At 44.6% G+C, this 19,722-nt stretch overlaps 1 protein-coding gene and 2 pseudogenes across 4 annotated transcripts in view; 1 reads left to right on the forward strand and 2 right to left on the reverse strand.

Annotated features, from left to right (window-relative positions):
• Kiaa1217 (KIAA1217 ortholog) overlaps positions 1–19,722 on the reverse strand; it is a 292,280-nt gene that overhangs the window by 171,811 nt on the left and 100,747 nt on the right. The gene's annotated exons all lie outside the window — the stretch shown is intronic.
• On the forward strand, positions 2,406–3,391 carry LOC116883935 (annotated as a pseudogene).
• On the reverse strand, positions 18,695–19,274 carry LOC116883936 (annotated as a pseudogene).

Below are 19,722 nucleotides of genomic sequence, written 5' to 3' on the forward strand. Positions count from 1 at the left end.
CCTATGCACTCCAATACATACAAATAAGGAGATTTCACAGCAGGGCCAGTCTCAGACACTGTCTAAGTACAGGCCCGAGTCAAATGAAAAGATACATTTCTGTTATTAAAAGCTCATCTTCTGTTGGAAAATAGCCAATAGCTCAAGGAAGATCCCTCCACTTTTAATATTATTAGCTAAAGGGAGATTTTATTTTCCACATTCTCCAACTATAAGGTCAGAACTGACTCTTGGAACCCACCCTAAAACTTCAGCTTTCTGCTCAGCAAGATTTACCTCGGAGAATGAATAGGTCTCTAACTGCCACCAGACCTCAGCCCTTTCTGTGAAATCAGCCAGATCCAGCCATCCAAACTCTGTAATGAGCCATGATCGGCAAGACACAGCACAAGCAAATGCTAACAGTTTTCCGGTTGATTGCCTACAAATATGCGTGCGAATAGGGCTCAACGAGGCCTTATTTATAGAATATTACCACAGAAATGAGAATTCTGGAGAAGACATTTAAAATATCATTCTAGATGGTATTTTTAAATCATATTTATTTTTAGTTTTGTGCAACTCAATATAATGGAAAAGGCTAATTCTTTTTTTGGTGATAATATCGCTGCCAATGGTTCTGATGTTAGTGGAGAAATTGCTAACAGAAGTGAATCCATAAAGAGCCCTAAACAGTAAAGTGAGCAGAACTATGGTGCTGCTCCCCAGCTTGGTCCACAACTACACTCACAGCGGTGTTGATGTTGACAGCTACTGGGAGAGGAACTACTCGCTCTCGTTAATGGTGTGATGCATCGTAAGAGGAACAGACTTGGTGGATGGATATGTCCAAGAGTACAGAATGAGCACGAAACTAAAACTGGTTGGGATTAAAAGAAGAGAAGACACAAAGTTGGTCAGGTAGAGAATGGGGATGTAGGTCTGGGAGGAACTGGGGGAGGGGTGAATATGACCAAAACATAATGCATGAAATTCTTGAAGAATTAATAAAAATACGTAACTGCATTCTAAAGCTGATCCTTACGCCTAAAGGTATGCACGGCTCCCCGACCCCATCCCGGCCCCACCCTCCCCCATCATCAAAGCAGTCTCTTTACAGCAAACTGAGACATCGTGGGGAGCCACAGCAAGTCATAGTACAGAGACCAGGGGATTACTGTGTGGGCCCCAGCCCAGTGGGTATACGTACAACAGAACTACAGCACCTGAGGCTCGGGGCACGTCGCAGGCAGAGAGGAAAGATTGTACGAGCCAGAGGTCCAGTAAGTCAGCTGTGAGATTGTGTCCCCTAGAAAACACACGGAAGCTTCACCCATGGTACTTCAGTAACCCTGCTGCCTAAACATGACCTGACGTCACAATGTGGAAGAGGAAAGTCTTACAGGGTCCCAGCCCTGGACAAAGAACTTTAGGGAACTAGTGAGCAACTAATGACTCATGAGAGAGAGAATCAGCTTCCTCGAGGAACACACTCTCTAATTGGAAGTCAGTCCTGAGGTCAGTCACACTAAACAGTCTCATTGGGCTGCATTTATATACTTATGTGTACACACACATACACACACACATACACACACACACACACACACATACACATACACACACACATACACATACACACACACATACACACACATACACACATACATACACACATATACACACATACACACATACATACACACATACATACACACACATATACATACACACACACACACACACACACACACACATATACACACACACCACACCACACACACACACACACACATACACACACACACACATACATACACCAGAAATAATCAAAAAAGGACATCAATTTGGGAGGGGATAAAGAAGGAGACATGAGAGGTTGGGGAAATAATGTAATTAATTTTAATTAAAATTTTAATAAGGATAAGTAGAATAAAATTACAGGACCTTAAACATTTTGGAATTGGAGAAAGAAAAGAAAGGACAGAGGTACACAGAGATCAGAAAGAGACTGAAGATGTGGTAGTCTCGTATGGCATTTAAAACAGTGAAGATGAATCATTCATTCAATGGGAATGATACCATTGACTAGGGAGAAGAAATAAAGTAAAAAAAAAATCAACTTTTTACTTTAATATGAAGTTCAAATGGATTAAGCACTACAGCCAAAAGACTCTCAATGTTCTACAATAGAAACAAGTTCCAAATATGTCTGTCACATTGGAATAAGGGATTTTTATAAATGGAATTTTATAAAAGCATAACTCTGAAGAAAGAAGCAGGAAATATTTCTAAATTTAATCATATGCACTTTACAATATTTCTTTAGAAAATATTCTCAGCTCTCTGCTCCTCCCTGTTCCAAAGACAGCCGCATCTTCTCGTGCAGTGCCAGCCTCGTCTCATAGACAAGATGGTTCGGTGTGAACGGATTTGGCGGTATTGGGTGCCTGGTTACCGGGGCTGCCTCCTGCTCTACATCTGGCAAAGTGGAGATTGTTGCCATCAATGACCCCTTCATTGACCTCAACTGCATGCTCTACATGTTCCAGTATGACTCCACCCATGGCAAGTTCAACGGCAGTCAAGGCTGAGAATGGGAAGCTTGTCGTCAACGGGAAGCCCATCACCACCTTCCAGGAGTGAGATCCCGGTAACATCAAATGGGGTGATGCTGGTGCTGAGTATGTCATGGAGTCTACTGGCGTCTTCACCACCATGGAGAAGGCTGGGGCTCACTTGAAGGGTAGGGCCAAAAGGGTCATCATCTCTGCCCCTTCCGCTGATGCCCCCATGTTTGTGGTGGGTGTGAACCACAAGAAATATGACAACTCACTCAATATTGTCAGCAATTCATCCTATACCACCAATTGCTTAGCCCTCCTGGCCAAGGTCATCCATGACAACTTTGGCATCGGGGAAGGGCTCATGACTACAGTCCATGCCATCACTGTCACTCAGAAGACTATGGATGGCCCCTCTGGAAAGCTGTGGTGTGATGGCCGGGGGGCTGCCCAGAACATCATCCCTGCATCCACTGGTGCTGCCAAGGCTGTGGGCAAGGTCATCCCAGAGCTGAACGGGAAGCTCACTGGCATGGCCTTCCGTGTTCCTACCCCCAATGTATCCATTGTGGATCTGACATGCTGCCTGGAGAAACCTGCCAAGTGTGATGACATCAAGAAGGTGGTGAAGCAGGCGTCTGAGGGCCCACTAAAGGGCATCCTGGGCTACACTGAGGACCAGGTTGTCTCCTGAGACTTCAACAACAACTCCCACTCTTCCACCTTTGATGCTGGGGCTGGCATTGCTCTCAATGACAACTTTGTAAAGCTCATTTTCTGGTATGACAATGAATACAGCTACAGCAACAGGGTGGTAGATCATGGCCTACATGACCTCCAAGGAGTAAGAAACCCTGGACCACCCACCCCAAGCCAGCAAAGATACTGAGAGGAAGAGAGAGGCTCTCAGTTGCTGAGGAGTCCCCATCCCAACTCAGGCCCTAACACTGAGCATCTCCCTCACAATTTCCATCCCAGACCCCTATAATCACAGGAGGGGCCTAGGGAGCCTTCCCTACTCTCTTGAATACCGTCCATAAAGCTCGCTGCACCCATAAAAAAAGAAAATGTTCTCTATGAACAAAGTGGAGAGACAAACTGAATTCATAGTCACATCATGCATGGTAGAAAACTAATTCCTCAAATATGAAATGATTTTTTTCATCAGATTAAAAATGGGGAAAAATGCACACTGAAACTTTACACATATATAAAAATCCGTTGACTCTATGGACTAAGGTGTACAAAGAAAGCATGACTTTGACATCGATGCTTTTAAAAATGTAAGTTAAAACTTTCTTCCTTCATCAAGCAAGCAAAACCTAAAGTTTTGGGCTAGAGGGATAGCTTATTGGTTAAGAGTACTGTCTGCTCTTGCAAAGGACCTGAGTTCAATTCCCAGCATCCTCATGGCAGCTTAAAACCATCAGTAACTCGAGTTACAGAAGAACTAGTGCCCTCTTCTGGCCTCTGAGGGTAAAACTCACACACTACACACACACACTACACACACACACACACACACACACACACACACACACACACACACACACAAACACTCAGGTGAAAAACATACACATAAATCTTTAAAAAACAAAACAAAACAAAAACCTTAAAATTTTGACAGCCCTGGGTAAGGGATAATGAACTAACATCACATGACTGTGCAGATGCCCATGCTGATAATGAATGTTCTAGTAAAAATCTGTAACATTCAATCGGTTCTACTTTTAGAAATTTAGCCTATACATAGAAGAGGGAGGGAAAGCCCCACCGAGATACATAACCAACCATCCCACATAAAGCACCTTGCCTTTCTAGTAAGAAAGACGGAATACAGGAGTCACTGGTTAAGAAAGGTGGGGATGAGAGAAATGCTCACTCAATTTGTAATCTATGTATTCATAAACTATGAGGCCATTAAAAAAATGTTTGTAGGGGTTGATATGGAATAATTTGACAAGTCAAGAAGCAGAGCACAGAGCGCGTGCACACAGTTTCCACCAATGTGCGTACACCTGTCTACTCCAATATGCCCATGCCATTTGCAGAGAAGCTATCCAAGGAGAGCTTATACGTTTAGAAAGGTAAGAACTTTACTTTGAAAGTGGACGTACACAGCTTGCACGTAGGAAGTTTTTTCCACGTATGGCGCATTCAATTTAAAAACTTTAAAAAATGAGTCTGGGTTTGCTGTCAGCTGCTGTAGTTTCTGTTGCCGTCTAGTAAATTGGTCAGATATGTGAGGCGAATCTCTGCCATTACAGTAACGCTTAGGTTTAATGACGAGCAATTGTTTTGACTGTTTCTTTCCTACCTTTGAACCAGAGTTACGTAACAATGTGTCTGTGGTGGATACCTATGAACCTGTTGCATCTATACATAGGCTTATCAGTTACTACAGTCTACAGAGGCCTGCATTTCTCCACATAAAGCTGCTGGCTGCAAAGGCTACACTATTCTGCTTTCAGGAATAATGTCATGCTAGCAAGGGCTTTGTGGTGGACTTGGCTCAACTGTAGTTATTTGTCCAAGGTCTACACAGCAACTCTCCTTCAAACAGTTTGTAAAACGGATGACCCATTAGGAACCAACAAAGATAGTACCAGATCATATAGCTATTTTTTTCATTCAGTCCCACAATGTTGATGCTAAAGGAACTTTCAGTTCATTCACTGGAGCCCTCACATTTATGAAGGTGGAATTAGGCAAGGCTAAATGCTTGTCTGAGGCCACCAGCTTGCAGCCAGCAACGCCAGTGTGAAATCACCGTTCTCCTAAAAGTCATCTGCGTGCCTGAGCTTGTGAGCCACCCCAAGGAAATTGTGGCACAAGCTCAGGTCGAGAAAATAAGCATCAAAGGACACCTGGGACATGCCAGACAGTATAAAGAGAGATGTGCGTTCTCCCCGACTTGGTTTAATGACACTTTCTCATGAAAGCATCCTCAGAAAGCAGAGGTGTTATTCATATGGTTGAGTCCCCTATACCCAAAGACAATCGTCAGAGGATGGAGGAAAAACAATGACAGCACTACAGATTGTATTCTTACCACATTCTCTAAACAATACAATGTAACAATTGCTGACAGCATCTGCGTTGTATTAGTATCCTTACTGATCCAGAGATGATTTAAAGTGTGCAGAAAGAAATACAACGGCATGTGAAAAGTTCCGTGTCCTCTTACGTAAGAGACATGCGCATCACAGATTTCGGGATCCTTGGCGGGCCCGGGACCCATCATTCCTTGAACGCTGTACTTACACAGAAGTGAAATAATTAAACATCCTACGAGGAGCAAGAGATCTCGGGTACAGGCTGAGCTGAAAAAGCTTCTGGAGTTTTCTTTTGTTGAATGGACCAGACGGAGCCATTTTGCCACAATGATTCCCCAGCTGGACTCCTGGCCAGCCACACCAAGGTTGGGATTAATGCAGGCTGAGCACCTTTTTCTGAAATTCCTGGCCACAGAAATGTTTTGGATTTTTAAAAATATTGGCATACACATGAGACTGCTTTGGATAAGAACCAGAGCTGGAACACAAAATCTACTTAGCTTCCTCTATACCTGCTGTTTGAAACCTGTAGGTAACATTTTTATCTGATTTGACTTTCACTAAGACTGTGACACACAATGAGACCAGGTGTGAAATTCTTCATGTGTTGTGTCATGCCAAACACATAAAAAGTTTCAGATTTTAAAGCATTATAAATCTTGGATTTTTTGCACTCTAGATGCTAGCCTGCACAGATCTTGATGACATGTAGAGGCGCGGGAAAGGGAATCCTATTACAGACACCTGGGGAACGCTTCCGAGAAGACATTTTTAGAAAAATTCCCTTACAAGCTGGGACACCGAGTCCTACTTCACTCCGAGAGAATGCATTTCTTAGTTTCCCCTTTCTATAGCAATGACGATTTTGACAGGAGTCAGAAGGGATAAGAGGAGCTTTAATCCCCTAGATTTGACAGCTTATTGAGTATGATTTAATATTCCCGGCGAGGAAAGAGCAGAAAGAAGCAATCAGAACAGTCAGAAAGGGGGTCTGCGTGTCTTAGGACTGGAGGCAGAGTCCTCGCTACACAATGCAACACGCATGCGCGGGCGCCGGCAGCAAGGATCGCTATGATTTTCTTTGCTTGGTTCAGGGGAGCTTTGTCTTACTTCAGCCCTGTGATGGACACGTCAGTGGTGGTTGAGAGGGAAGAAGGGCTAGAAGGTAAGAGATGGAGAGGGCAGTGAAGAGGGTGAGGGAGCGTTAGCAGGGCCGACCAGGAGCACAGAAGTCTCCACAGCATCACATTCACATTCTCTAGGAAAGGGACCACATCAGATAGTTCCTTCAGCTGTCCCCTCCTTGATCCCAAATGGCATGGGGCCCGAGTTACCCAGTTAGATATACCTTTCCTCCAGTGTAGCCCCACAGAGCCTGGCCTCTCAGGATGCCTTGGAACGAGCTGTAGCCATGAACATTCCCTAAGCCAGAAGTTCCCAACTTCCCTAATGCCATGACCCTTTAACTCAGTTCTGCATGTCGTGGTGACCCCCCCCAGCCATCGAATTATTTTTGTTGCAACTTCATGACTGTAATTTTGCTGTTATGAACCGTAATGTAAAGATCTGTGTTTTCTGATAGTCCTCAGTGACCCAAAGGGATCGCAACGCACACGTTGAGAACCACACCGCTAAGCATGGAAGACAGAATTTGGAAATCAGAGTGAAAGATTTCAGTTTCGGGTTTTAAAGGATACTGAAGTTGCTTGTGCTGAACGGGGTCTCTCAGTGATCATGACTCATAAATGCAATTAAACTGCAGGAAACACTAAATAAGTCTCAGGGGGTTCGGGAGTGACTGTGACCCTGCATGTTTTTCAGTGTGCCATACGTTACTTAACCAGTCTCTACATTTGTCCTCACACTAAATTTTAACCACTCTCTGACTGGTGCCAACGGGAGAGGAAAGAAAGGTCCAGAGAGGTTGGTTATACAAGTCTTCCAGCCGGCCTGAGAACACTGGAGCCCCAGCTTCAGTGGGAGACCCAACCTTAAAGGAATGATTGAGAATGGAAAAGGAGGACTCCAGGTGCCTTTTGGCTTTTGCACACATATAAATAAATAAATAAATAAATAAATAAATAAATAAATAAATAAATAACTCTTTTTCAAAAATGAAAATTCAGTGTCGCGTAAAACTCAGCATGCACAATTACAAGGCCTTAGGACCTTTACTCTGATGAACCAATGCCAACCATTCTTTCCCCCACAGAACTCATCCTGCACAACCTAGACATGGTGCCCTCTACCCCTGGTAACCTGCATCCGACTCCCCAGGTCCGTGAATTACTTGAATACTTTAGGAACCTCATCTAAATGAAATGACTTCCCCGGACACAGTGTTTTCAAGGCTCCTTCAAGTTGTACCATGTGTCGAAATCGTCTTTATTAAGAGCTGACTAATAAACATGTAACATTTTGTTTCTTCAGTTACTAGTGCATACTTGGGTTGCTTCTGCCTGGGAGCTGTGGTGATTAACTGGGCTACGTGGCTTGAGAGCTTTTAAAGCCTCTGCTTCTATTTCTTTTGAGTCCGTACCAGGAGCTACATTGAGCTTTCTATCACAGCTGCAGCATGTGGCCCACCAGCCATGCAGCCCACACAGTGACCGACTATTCTTGCCTCTCATTCTTCCACCGGCAGTGTGACGTCTGGATCCCTGGGGTGGTGTCCAGCCTTGCATGCGCTTAATGGCCGTTTGAATATTTTTGATAGAAAAATGTCTATTCCCTACCAATTCTCAATGGACTTTTTAAATGTCATTGCAGGGCTTCAAGTTCTTTATCTGTTTGGAATGGCATTCTCTTTAGAGATAAGTGACTTTGCAATACTTTCCCACTGTGCAGTTGGCCTTCTCCCTCTGCTGACTGCGACCTTCGAGGCAAAAGAGGTGCTAGTTATGATAAACTCTGATGGATCCACTTTGTTGGTTACCTATGGTTTGGTGGCACATCCATGAAAACACTCAAAGATCAACAACGCTCTTCTCTCCTAGAACTGTGACAACTGTCATCTTGTGCTAAGTCACTGATCTATACTTTGAATTAATATCTGTGGATGCTACCCAGCAAAGATAAACCTTTCTCATTTCACATGTGGACACCAGCTTTCCTAAGACCATTTGGTTAAAAACAAAACAAAACAAAACAAAAACCTGTCCCTTTGTCTCAACTTGGTGGTAGTCATGATGCTCACTGAAAAATTAGCTTGAATATTTTTTAATCTAAATTCTTCCTTTTTAAAAATGTAATGGCTCTGTTTCTAAGCAGGCGTGTCTAATAAGCACAATAGACAGCATGCACCCTTCACAGAAACAGAATCTGGGCAGCTGTCTCTGAATAGAAAAGACTCTGTGCACATCCGTGGTCCTCCTAGCACGGGCCAAGTCTGGAGTAAATCAATCAGACACCATAGTGGAGCTCACAGTTCTCAGGTTCATGCTATGAAGGGCAAGACCCGGAAACATGCACCCAAGAGCCTGAAGAGACAGGAGCTGTGTGGGCTAGAGAGGTGGCTCAGTGGTTAAGAGCACTGGCTGCTCTTCCGGAGGGCCACATGGTGGCTCACAACCATGGGATCTGATGCCCTCTTCTGGCACATAGGTGTACATACAGATAGAGTACTCACATGCATAAAATAAATTAAAGCATAAAAAAATAAAAGGAGCTATGTGTCCAGTTGAAAGGAAAAGATTTTAAAGGCAAAACAAAATGGCAAGCAGAATTGCTGAATGATTTTACTATTATTTTTCACTATGTTTATGTGTCTGTGTGTAGTGTTGGTACGCGAGTGCATTGTCTACAGAGGCCAGAAGAGGGCATCCGATTCCCTGGAGCTGGAATTACAGGCCATTATCAGCAACCCAACCTGTGTGCTGGGACCCAAACATGGATCCTCTGCAAGAACAGCAACTGCTCTAAACCACTGAGCCATCAATCCAGCCTCAGCAGGAAACAATTTGTGATGTTTCAACTCCATATCCTTCTTATTTTTCTTTTTCTTGCTTGTGCCTGAAAAGTGGAACCATTTACAACCCACAGTCCAGTGGGTTTCAGTCGGTCCCCACGGCTATGCCGTGTTGGCAGTCTCCTTTAGAATGTGCCTGTCATACCAGTGAAGCCCCGCCCCCACTAGCTGTGACTCCTCCCCCTCTTCACTTCCGCAGCCATTGGCAAACCTGGTCTCCTTCGTGTCTCCATGGATTTGCCTGCTCTGGGCATACCATGTATATGAAATCACAAGGGGCGGTTGTCTGGGGCTAGACTGCTGTACACAGCAGCGATTTCAGGATTCAGTCTCATTGTAATGTGTACCATGCTGCTCCGGTAGTCCACATTCTATTAACCAAACTCAGCACCTCATGGACAACCCCCACCCCCATCATGAAGCTGTCATAACTATCCACATTCAAGCTGTTGCATGGGTACCCTTGCATTTTAAAAGACCGTGGTTAGAGATGAAGTTCCTTGGTTCAAATAACACAGGATTCCGACGGTTAGCAAGACCGAGCTAGCAAAGGTTTGGAAATACATTTTAGTGGCACTGTAACTTCCATGATCTCACTAAAATGACATTCTTCTAAGCCCACAGTTTAAAACATCCATCACTCACTCCCCCAATATTAAACCTCTGATTTGGGGTTCTGAAGGTACAATGGAGAAAAGGAGACACAAGGTCCACTTACAACGTTTAGAGGCATCAAAGAAACTGCTAATTAAGCCTAACCATGGAGGGAAAACCCATAAATACCACTGTGAGGGAAAGAAACAGTAATTAAAACAGACCTGAACATACAGTTGTGGTGAAAGAGGAAATGCCCATTAAAACTGTCTTACAATCCCTCAAACAAATCCGTGTTATGTAGTATTGTGTCTGTGTTAACAAGGGTGTGTGGACATGTGTGTGCTGGTATGCTTGCCCATGTGTGCCCTCAGATTCCAGGGGTTGACAGTGGGCAGTTTTTTCCAGCAATCTTTACCCTATACTTCCAAAGTACAAGATCTCATTGATTCAGCTGGGCTGGCCAGCCAAGGGGTTCCAGAGATGCACTTTTCCCAGAATCCCTCAGCACTGGGGTAATCGAGGCTTAACATTTCATCCTGCTTTTGTGTGGGTGCTGTGGATTAGGACTTAGTGCCTCCTGCTTGTGTGGCAGGCGCTTTATATTCAAGACATCTCCCCAGCTCCCATATTTTGACATCTGGTTAAAAGAACCAAGAGGGTTTCTCCTCACTTTATGTTTGAGGGCAACTTCAATCATTTGATAAATAGAATCTGTGTTTCTTCTGTACACACAACCGGTCATAATTTCAAAGATTCTTGGAAGGAGACACATACCCGATCCCCGGCTTATCTCAGTATTTAGTATCAGTTACACTATCGTCTTTGCAATCTATTCCTCATTCCGTTAAGCTTCGGCCCTCTTCGTTTGTCATCAAAAGAAATACGGAACAGCTGTGGCCAATATGCATTTATTATTAACAATAATAACTTATTGCCAACATTTTTCCACACTGAGTTCAAGTTTTGCTTGGCCTGGAAGCCTTGTTTTCCACAACGATTAAACCATCCTATGCCCTTCTCAATGGCTTCCATTCCTTCTCCACTTGTGGGTCTAAAGGAAAGCTTAACTTTCCTCAGGCTAAAATAGGAGCTTAGTACAGTGTGGTCTCTTACTTGGCCTTTATACTGACAAGATCTACCCGTAAGAAGCTGACCCAGTCCCCAAAGGACCGACTGACAGGCGAATAAACTCACTCAGTGCTACATTTGGTGGCCGGGAGGGGTAGAGATGATGCCAGTATCAGATAAACCCGAAATGTTTATCTCCTAGTCATACACTTTTCATTATTATCCTCACAAAGAAGAGGAATTACTGTCTTGCTGTCCCTATCTGCTCTTGACATCATTTTCTACCTTGTTTTCAACCACATTTCTAAATGGCTACACTTATCTGGCTGTGGATGTAAAAACCTCTTCCTCTCATGTCCCCAACCTAGACATTGATTGTTACACACATTGCTGATCATTAGACATTTCCAACAAGTCTGCTGTCTAGTGCTGGTTACTCCAGAACGCTTACTGACACCAACCTTTTCCCTTTTACACACTCTACCATGACCACAAATCCCTAATCAAACATGCTGCCCATGTGCTCCAGTGAGGTGGCTCATCCCGGAGTTGCAGTGTGAAATGTAATCACCCTTCCAATCCTCAAATCAAACTAGATGGCATTTTTCACTTCCTCTCAATCTGTGGTTGACATTCCATCACTCAGAGGCTGCATTAGTCAAGGAGGATTTGGGCTTCCCCAGACCACCATCTGCCAGCTCCCAGTCTGCAAAGGTATTTCCAGATTAATTCTATGCTGTTCACTGGATATCTGCTACCCTTCCTTCGCTACCATCTAATTTTCTTCCAGGCCGTAAAATGTTTGGATGCGCACTTCAGACACCATCCTTCACTCATGTTCCGTCCAAATGGCCTGCTCATCTTTTCTATGTCCTCTCTCGTGCCCTATGAGGCCAGCATCAGCGTCCTGCTAGGCAATCCACGGGTCTATGGCTTCTAATCCAAGTTCTCCTTTAAAACAGCCTTCTGCCAGCTCTTCTGACTATCTCATTTACACTTCCTGTGCCTACTCGGCATCACCAGACCCCTTTAAAACTAGAAATGTTGCTTTGGGCTTAAAAACAGACAACGTGACTCATCGATGTCATCTAAAAACCAAACAGCGTCCTCCTCTTCTCAGCAAGGGGAGTGGACTTCCCTGTGCCGTGTTGCCGGAGTCTGTATAGTGTGCCGAGGCCTCTCCTCTCTTCCCGCTGGAGCTGCTGCTGGCTTTCCACACTTTGCGGTCCGACTTGACTCCTCTGCCTTGTGGCAGCTTTCCTGTTCCCCTGTCAGCTCTTTGTTCAGGCTGCCGCCTTTTCCCCTTCCTTCCCTCCCTTAATTAGAACAGCCTTGTCTTGTTTCCTGCACTGGAATTTCATTAAGGTACCATCTGTACTGCTGGATCCCCATGTCTTTCTCTATCCAATCTCTGCAATGATGGCTTCCCCTTAAAACCGCCTAAGAGCCACTTTTATCTGTCCAACTGGTGAATGCTGCTGACTCAGAGCCTCCGGAGAGCCCAGGAAACACAATTATTTCACAATAACATACTCACCCAACCCCTGCATTTCTATATTGAGTTTGGGATGAGATAGCATCCTAGCTCCTGCTTATGTTTTCTTCTTTAAAATGCTTCTATCAGGAAGGGGGTGTTCTACACATGCGCCATGAGCATTTGCTTAGCATGCAAGACGTCCTAGGTTCAGTCCCCAGCACTGGAAATGAAAACCACAAGGGTATCTGATTCTGCGAGGCACAAGAGGACCCTAGGATCCTAACACCGTCCGGCTTGTCAGCTTGATCACAAGTTCATGAAGCCCACTCAACAGCCTCCCAAAACATGAGAGATTGCATCACAAGTCCCTGGAAGGGGTTCCTTTGCTTTGTCTAAATTTTTTTTTTTCTGACACCTGCAAACTACCTGCCTGGTGACTTCCTGTCATGTCCTCTGAAAGGTGAAAATAGACTGACCCAGGCTGCCTAAAACACAGACCACACCTATGCATCCTTAGGTAAGTTTTCCATCAATAAATCCAAGTAGGGCTTTCTATGCCCTTTTCCCCTTACATGAATAGTTCCTCCCAAACAGTGCTTTTCCATCAGTTTTCCTCACCATCGCTAAACCTCTTCCTATTCCTTAGGACATCCCCTTCATCAATAGTCAGTAAATTTTACAGAGGGTCAATATCAGAAGGCTAGAGCAGTATCAGGCACGTAGCTATGATTTTATCTCAAAACCACCAAGCCTGATGAGATATTTATTTGTAGTCCTACTTAACTGATACCGATAACAGCATCCAGACTCAAGGCACAACTTTTGGTTTACTAAACCCTGGCCTTTCAAATCCAACTTCCCATGGGTACTTCCGTCTATAAAGGAGAGGATTTGGAGAGATACATACACGGAAGGGAATTTACTTTCCGACTTTGATTCTGGAAAAAGGGGGATGTATACACAGTTATGCTCAAGAAAAAATAACTTTTTTTACTTAAATGTGTACTAAGAACTCATATCGCCCCCCACACACTAATATAACAGGAAATACACATTTGTTATCACTCACGATCAATGGAGGGTGAGTTTCAGGACTACCCTGTAGGAAGTAAAACCTGGGGCTGCTCGAGTCCCTTATAAGAAATGCGACAGCTGCAAATAACTAGGAGCACCGTCCTACACACGTAAGTCAGTCCTGTCCAGAGCCTTACAGTCACTAATGCAGTAAACGCGAAGTAAATAGTTACAATACTATATTGTTTAAGGAATAATGATGTGGGGTTGGGGATTTAGCTCAGTGGTAGAGTGCTTGCCTAGGAAGTGCAAGGCCCTGGGTTCGGTCCCCAGCTCCGGGGGAAAAAAAAAAAAAAAGAAGAATGATGTGGGAGGTGTAGGGAGGGTTGCATATTTTCAACACGAACAAACTTCTCTCTCTCAATATTTTTAATGAGCCCCAAGCTGGTCAAATGGATGTGGGATTCATCGCTATGGGGAAAGAAAACTACAGTTCTCAAAGAGTATTAGACAGGCACCACTATGTAAGCAGGTAGGACTCAATGAATTCCTCCCTTCAGTGAACATCAAAAAGGTGCTTTCAGTCGATGAATGAAACAGCAGAACCTTATTAATATCTAATGGGGGACTGTAGTACAGCTCCGAGGTACAGTGTTTGCCTGCTCTTATGGAGTAATTCCTCAATCGAGGCTCCCTCTCCCCGGGTGTGACAAGCTGACAGCAAAGGTTAGCAGTTGCAGACGTGTTATCTCAAACAGAAACACGTTCTCTCAACAGGCTGTCTACTAAAGGCTTGCCGCTTTCTTGTTCTTGTAATGACAATAGCGAACTCCCGATTAAATGCTTTCTTCTGTAAGAGTTGCCTTGGTCCTGGTGTCTCTTCACAGCAACGGAGACACAGACTAAGACACAGCTGACCATCCAGAAAGAAAATCAAAACCAAGGGTTTCGCGCTGGCATTCGAAAACAACGAGAAGCAGTCACTCAGTGGGAGCAAAGCCAAAACGGAACGCAGAGAACACTCCCAGGACAGGCAACTATTTGTGTTCTTGTTCCGTGAGAACAGTCTCTGGACCTGTCTGTCTATGGGGCCTTTCCGCGACTGCTAATTGACGCAGGGCCCAGCAACGGTGCGTGCTCAAGTAGAGCTTGAGCTTGGCTAAAGTAGAAGTCGACAATGAAGCCAGCCAGGGCGTTCAAGTGACAACTAGTGTGTATTCAACTCCCCACAACCTCAGCTCATCCTACGAACTCTGGATTTGAGCAAAGAGGACTCCAGGGCTAGCACAGTAGAATGTAGGCCAAAGAACACAGAGTCATACGTGAAAATGGCCCTGCTACAAAGGAGTTAAAGCTCTGAATCTGAGTTCACGGCAGAAACAGGCCAGTTCAATTTTACCATTTTCTTCCCCTCCTGGTCCCTCTGACACAGACATGTCTACTCATCCGTACACACCCTTGTGCAAAGGGCATGACCTTCAGGGTCACGTGCTTAAAGCTTTTCATCATCTCTGTTTTCTGTAGCCTGCACCTGGAGCAAATGTTCCCCAATGCCATGGGTAGACCAAACCATCCATCCATGAAGGGCAAGGTCAAATGGCTGCTTTTCCTGAGGCTTGTATAAGAGGTAGATGTGATCCCAATCTATATGGTGGTGAAAGGCAGCTTTGAGGAGGCCAGCACTGTACATTCTTGTAACGGGCTGAGATCTTGCTTGAGAGCTGTGTGTTCCTCCTGGATTGAAGGAAGAGCAAAGACCAAGACACCTTCTCTGTTGCAGGCACACATGCTCATGCACAGCCGGAACGCATACCTCCTCCTCATCTCATTTCTAGATGTGAGTCAGAACTTATCTATAACCCCATCACTGAGAGAGCTGACTGTCACGGCCTGCCTCAGCTCTCTTCCTCGAAATCAGAGCCCAGCTCCATACCTGGAAGGACAAAGAAAATCTTGAACACGCAACACAGTCATCGAAGAACTTGTAAGACATTGTCCCTGGTACCTATAACGGAGAAGGACTAACTGAAGACAACTCAGAACCCCGGGCTTCAGTTTAAATTCACTGCTTGTTTCCAGGTGGCCTTGGGATTGTTTCTAAAGGGAAGTGATCTTTTCAAGTTGAAAGTGGTAACCAGTGGGTAACCAGTGCCCTGACAGCCACCTGCTTCAGATTCCTCTTCAGACTCGAGTTCAGCACATCGAGTTTCTGAAAAGTCAGGTTTGCGATAAACCTAAGACAGCAAGGCCCATCCAAGAAGAAGCAAGTAGGAACAGCGGTGTAAAAACACGACAGTCTTGGGCTCCTAGCCAAGAATTTAGCTGAGAGGAGTGTAGATCTGCAAGACTTGACATGACTAGCATACAGCAAGTAGCAACACTGTCTTTCAAAGAGACAGGGTCCGTGAGACCGTAGGGAGATAACAGGAGGAGCAGGATCACAAAGCCACTAATGAGGCCTACAGAAGATAAACATCTAAGCGTCCTTAAAAAAACTCCCTGGGCTCAACTTTTATGCCTGTTCCTTCTCAATGTTTGCAGCCAGTTCTTACATTAAAATAATGCTAACTGCCAATTCTACTGTGTAAACTATTATTAATCTTTGATACTTAGAAAACTTTGTTCATTATTTCAATATTAACTAGAGTATACCAAGATTTAGGTATACAAAAGATTTCATATACAAAAACTCTTTGAAGTTAAACCATACGCATACACAGCATCAGGACATTGCCATTTTCTTCTAATTCCATCTGTGTTAAGGGCAATCTTAATGCCACACTAATTTTTCTTCCAAAGAGAAAGATTCAATCAATACCTTTTTCCTTTCTAGCCCAGCTGTTTGTCACCGTGACATTATAAAGCAGATGGGATGCTAGCAGCCAGAAGCCAGAGGGCCAATTGGGCTGTTTACAATGTGCACTTCACAAATGAAGCAGTTACCTAAGAGCTGGGGTCATTTTGATGAACTACAATAAAGAGTGTATGTGTGCAGGAGCGTTCACTGCGGGTTCCCATCATCCTCTCTGCCAAAGGAAGAATGGAGACCTGGGGAGATGGCTCAGTCGGCAAAGTGCTTGCTGTGTACACACTCTAGAACCCACAGAAAGCTGGGTGTGTTAGAGCAATCCCAGTGTTCTTACAGGGAGAGGAGGGGCAGAATCTGGAGAATCCCCAGGAGCTGATAGGCTTAGCTGGCTTGCCAAATGCTATAGCAAACCCCAAGAAACTCTGTCTCAAATCAAGGGGAAGGTCACGCCCAGCATCTAATATTCTCTACACATGCCATGGTGCTAACATGCCCATATTTACACACATGACTATGAATGTGTATGTTTGAGCACATGCCCGCCACCCCCCCCCCACGCACACACTAAAAAAGGAATAGAGCTTTTTAGGGATGACTTACGGCACAAGAAGCTGCCTTCAGACATTCAGTCTTGCCTTTAGCATGTGAGTTGCTTCAGGATGCAGAACAGCTATGCATAAGTAATGTTAGCTGGATAGCTAACTCTTTAGTCCATCGTTCAATAAGGTACCCTTGGACCAGCAGAGGGAAGAAGGCAGGCACACTTTCTCAAAGAAAAGAGGGTACAGTCCCTGGAAACCTTATCATGAATCTCCCATTATATTCAGTCACGGATGGTTGGGATGGACGGGTTATGGTCTGTTCATTCTGAGTCTGCTCCTAACTCCTCCACATTGTAAGCAGATGGTGTCTACTGCCCTTAGAATTCTGAGGAGTCAACTGTCAGGCAACACCCGGGATATTTCGTTCTTCTGTGAGGCATAACAGACATCCACTCACCTTGAGTACCTTGAGGGACAGCCAGCCAAAGGCTATTTGAGGACAGCTCTGGCCCTTATGGTGCCTAAAATGTCTGTCTAGGGAACACTCGTTTGGCCCTGTTTGTGCATCCTTTGCTGATGTCTGATGTCTAAAACCCTGCTCTATGGATTGCCTTTCTCTTCACAGCGCCCAGTACCTCATAGACCGCTTGAGTCTAGGCAACGATCACTCCATACTTGAGACCAGAATGTTCTACCTTGGGCTGGGCTGCTAATCAACTCGTGCTGTGTTTCTGGGATGCAGTTCATTATTCCTCTATACCACTTTTTAAAAGAGAAGTAAAATATACGAACTGTAACATTTATCACGTGGACCATTTTTCTATTCATCTCAGTGCCATCTGGGTCAGTCACAATGCTATGTATGAAATATTGGCCACCATCTCCAGCCAGAACCTTTCATCTCCCAAAGCTGAGCAACACTTCTCTTGTCATACAGCTCCTCGTTCTGCCTTCCTCAATGCCTGGCAGCAGCCCTTGACTTCTGGTCCCTGTGGATCGCTATTGCCTATAAATGAAGTAACACACTGTCTTTTCTGTGGCTGGCTTATTTCACTTAGCCCACTGCCCTCCTGGTGTATCTGTGGTGTAGCATATGTCAAGCTCTCCCTTCTACTAATGCCCATCCATTTGCACACCTATGGGCTTGAATGTGGCTCCTACCACTTAACTCTCTTGAATAGCACTTCTCTGAACACAGGATATGAACGTATCTTTCAGGCCCGATTGCAATTCTTTTGTACATTTAGGCAAAGTGGAAAGGTAGAATGATAGGGTACCTCTATTTTTATTTTCTTCTGCTAGACTAGATGTTCTTTTTAGTACTACAGGGTTCCTAGTTAACTGATGAGAGTAAGAAAGCAGACATTGAGTGATGGGGCCAGTAGATACCACAGTCCCAGTGGTTCAGTACATGGTGATCAGCACCAAACGCTGTCTTAATTAGGGTTTCTTTTGCTGCAGTGAAACACCATGACCAAAAAGCAAGTTGGAGAGGATAGGGTTTATTTCACTCACAGTTCCATAGAAGAGGTCATCATCAAAAGCAATGAGGACAGGAATCTGGAGGCAAGAACTAATGCAGAAGCCTTGGAGGGGTGCTGCTTACTGCCTCGTTCCCCATGACTTGCTCAGCTTGTTTTCTTATCGAACCCTGGATCACCAGCCCAGGGATGGCACCACCCACAATAGACTGAGCCCTCCTCCCATCAATTATCAATTCTAAAAATGACTTACAGACAGATCTATGGAGGCATTTTCTTCTTCTTCTTTCCTTTCTCTTTTTACAGTTTTCCTTACTTTATTAAACCATACTAATATTTTCTCAAGGACAGACACACAGCCAAGGATGCTACAGTGAGAGAATCTTGTTTTCATGAAAGATGTCACAGGTGCTCTCTTCAGTGATGTGTCTTATCCTCATCCTGGGAAGCCAGGAAATATTCGGCCCCTAAAGTTGCCACAAACGCAGCAAAACCCCCATTTGAATCCTTTTAATGCTACGCTCGTGAAGGTGACGTTGCTTGCAAAGCTGCCCACGTATCTCCAAGCCCCATTGCGAGCCATGGATCCCTCAGCCCTCGTGCGGCAAGCTTCTTCTGCATCCTTTCTAATGGCACCCCTTCAATTTTCCGCTGTCTGTAATCTGGAAGTTCCACTTTACCATGACCATGTCTGTGTTCATGGCCATGTCTGGCAGCCATGTCTGACAGCAATCTGACCTCCCAGGACACTCAGTATCCAACCTTCCAGCTGAAGCCAACTGGAAACTGAAGGCATTTTCTTATTGAAGCTCTCTCCTTTCACGTGACTCTAGCTTCTGTCAGGTGGACACAACACCAGCCCAGCCCAGATTCTTTGTTTCTACACCTCAGTAAAAGGGACTCTGTGTTTGTCACCATCAGGCAGATATGACATCAGATAAAAGGACAGGTACTGTAGTACTCTCAAGACTGCCCTGACTTGTTGTTTATAGTTTAATATGGGCCGCCTGAAAAGAACACTTTGCCAAATAAGAATGGAATGCTTAAGCCAGGATAAATGAGAGAGAGAGAGAGAGAGAGAGAGAGAGAGAGAGAGAGAGAGAGAGAGAGAGAGTGTTTTGGATCACCCTTTAAAAACAGCCTGGCCAGTCCAAGATCTAAATTCATA

The sequence above is a fragment of the Rattus rattus genome, chromosome 14, assembly GCF_011064425.1.
Source record: "Rattus rattus isolate New Zealand chromosome 14, Rrattus_CSIRO_v1, whole genome shotgun sequence".
Classification (NCBI taxonomy): domain Eukaryota; kingdom Metazoa; phylum Chordata; class Mammalia; order Rodentia; family Muridae; genus Rattus; species Rattus rattus.